This window comes from Urocitellus parryii, chromosome 1 (genome assembly GCF_045843805.1).
Source record: "Urocitellus parryii isolate mUroPar1 chromosome 1, mUroPar1.hap1, whole genome shotgun sequence".
Taxonomy (NCBI): domain Eukaryota; kingdom Metazoa; phylum Chordata; class Mammalia; order Rodentia; family Sciuridae; genus Urocitellus; species Urocitellus parryii.
The window spans coordinates 257,173,427-257,176,409 of record NC_135531.1 but is presented as its reverse complement, the minus strand read 5'-3'; positions in this window follow the sequence as shown (position 1 = coordinate 257,176,409).

Sequence of the window (2,983 nt, the reverse complement as noted above, 5' to 3'; positions counted from 1 at the left end):
TGGGTAAGTGTCCCACAATGGTGTAAGGCTTGGTGCCTTTAGAAGTGGGTGCCTTTAGAAGGTGGGGGAACCTGTAAGAGACAGATCCTAGTGGGAGTTCTTCTGATCATAGAGGCGTGCTCTTGAGGGAGATTTGGAATCCCAGCTCTTTCCTTTTCCTTTCTTTTTTATATTCCAGCCATGCGATAAATGGTTTTGCCAAGATGTGCTCCCTCATCACAGGGCCAAAAGTAATGGAATCAACAAATCGTGGACTGAAACTTTCAAAATTGTGAGTCAAAATGATAAACCTTTTCTCTTTATAAGCTGACTATCTCAAGTATTTGTCACTGGAATGGAAAACTGACCAACAAAATATATAATCTGTATACATTTGTATATATGCATATGCATGTACAGATTTAGTTATATATATATATATATATATATATATGATATATACATATAATACATACATATATGCATACTATATATGTAGTATATATAGTTTATATATATATATGGTGAATGTGCATGTGTATATACATATATAAATACATGCATGACTTACAGGGTTATCACACAACACACATATATAATACATATATACATAATACATATATAGTATGTAGAGTATATATAGTATATGTATAGTGTGTGTATATGTTCCTTATTAAATACTTTTTAATTATTCCACTCCTTATTAATTTTTCTTCCTACCAAACCTCTTGCCATAGGTCCTGTCTCCAACCTTGCATGTCCCGCTTCTCGTTTTGCTTTCTTTCTAAGATCATCTGTGATTTCCTTTTTACTGAATCCAGAGGCTTTGTTTTTATCTTTTTAAATATTTTTTGTTCAGTCATTTATAAAATACATTTTTTATTGTATATATTTTTCCATTTCTTTTACCACTTTCTCATTACTCATTTTGACTATTTCAAAATCCTTTTCTGTGGAATACTTTTTCTATATTTCTTTTTTTCTCCCCTGAATGTTCTGGCTTCCCTTTAGAACCCACAATACATATTCACATTGATTATCATTTTAACATATCCAGAATATACTGCCAAGTGAAAATGATATTTAAATCATCCCTCTTTGTCAAGTCCCTATTTATTGAGCAGTAGAATAAAGTTAGGAAGTATATGGCTGCTAAAAAGGAGAGTCTTTGAAGAAAAATTTCCTGCCTTTGAACTGTGGTTCTTAAAGCAATTAGCTCTGTAGATCAGGTTTTTTTTTTTTAATTCATAAAGACTTAGTTCTTTGAGTTCCATACCATATCCCTGTTCTATATCATGTCACCTGGTATGGAAAATAACCACTTTCATTCACACATATACAAGACCACATTTTTCTTTTTTCTGAAAATTAGAGAAAACAATAAAGGAAAATTTGAATGTTACACAGCAAGATATAACTGATACAATTCTTTAAGGATGACTAAATATGCTAAATGCTTTAAACTTAGTATAGCATGTACCTGAAAAATTAATTATTCAATATTTTTATTGGTATAAAATATTTGTCACTAATATTCATGCTGGTATAGTCTACATGTTTCTTCTCACTTAATTGCCAAATGATAATATCTTAATAATACATAACAATTTTCACAGTGATTTAAGAGTGCATTCTTTGGGGCCAGAATACCTGAGCCAAAGCCTTGTGACCTTGGACAAAAACTTCTTTGTAAAGTTTTGAGGGAATAATAATGTGTACCTCATAGGTTTGTTACAGGGATTAAATAGGTTAAAACATGAAGAGTTTGAAATAGAGCCTAGCACATAGGAAAAATTTCAACATATGTTAACTTTAAATAATAATAAATTTTTTACTATTCTATCATTGGGTGTTTTAGTCTTCTCCAGTTTACGCTTTCTTCTGACTTATGTCCTTATCCCAGATGCAGGCTTGCTCAATTTCTTATTATATTTTTTCTTATCATGTTTCTTATTTTGTTGAAAACAGTTTTGGGGCCTACAACTTTCTTGAATGACGGTAGCATTAAAAGAGTAGATCTCAAGATGGATCTGACTTAAAATTCCATTCTTCTACTACCAGCTTTATACTTTTGGTGAAAGCACTTTTCTTTTCAGTATTTTGGTTTCCCTCTATAAAATGGGGGTGAATATAGCTATCTTTAGGGTTGTTGAAAGTATTAGAGATAATGTTTGTTAAAATAATACAAATCTGGTCTCTGGCTTATAGTAAGTGTTCAGTAAATTGGAGCAATTACTATAAAAGCTAGCTAAGCCCTTTATATGCTGCATCTTTTTCTCTAGATAAGGCTTTCTCCAGTGCCCTCTACTGGGATTACTTTTTCTCTATGCAGAATTTTCCCGAAGGAGTAACAAAGAGTGATACTTCAAGATGGTTAATTACCCTCTAAAGTGACTTTAGTAATTAAAGTGGTTTGCTATTAAAATAATCACTCCTCAGAGGGTGACAAAGGTAGAATTTGTCTGTTACATAGTTCATAACAAGGCATACTTAGCAGAATCATCTGGGTGTGTTTCTGACAATATAGTGCTGGAGGCCCTTGCAAGAAAACTTTGATTTAGCGTGTCTAGGATGACATTTGTGTTTAAAAACTGTTTAAAGCAAAACGATACATTGAGTTCCCAGAGCTCCTACAAGAAGGTTTTTCTAATTTGAATGAGAGGAACAAAACTGCTGCCATATTTGAAATCTTTGGGGCAATGACTGTGTTTAAGAGAATAATTTCCTCCTCTTCATCTGAGATTTGAACATGTTACACTAAAACGTTGTGGCCTTGTTTACAAGTTACAATAGGGAAACATTCCAAAATTGTTTTAACGAATAAGTGCTACAGGACAGCAAGTGTTGCTTTAACACAGTACATACAGTTTTAAGCAGACCTTAAACATGGATGACAAAGAGTCTAGCAGGTTTTGTTTAAGTTGTTTTGGTGGCCAATACATTCACTTTAGTGGGGGTTAGTGGTTCTCAAACTTGAGGAAGTATCAGAATTCCTTAGAGGATT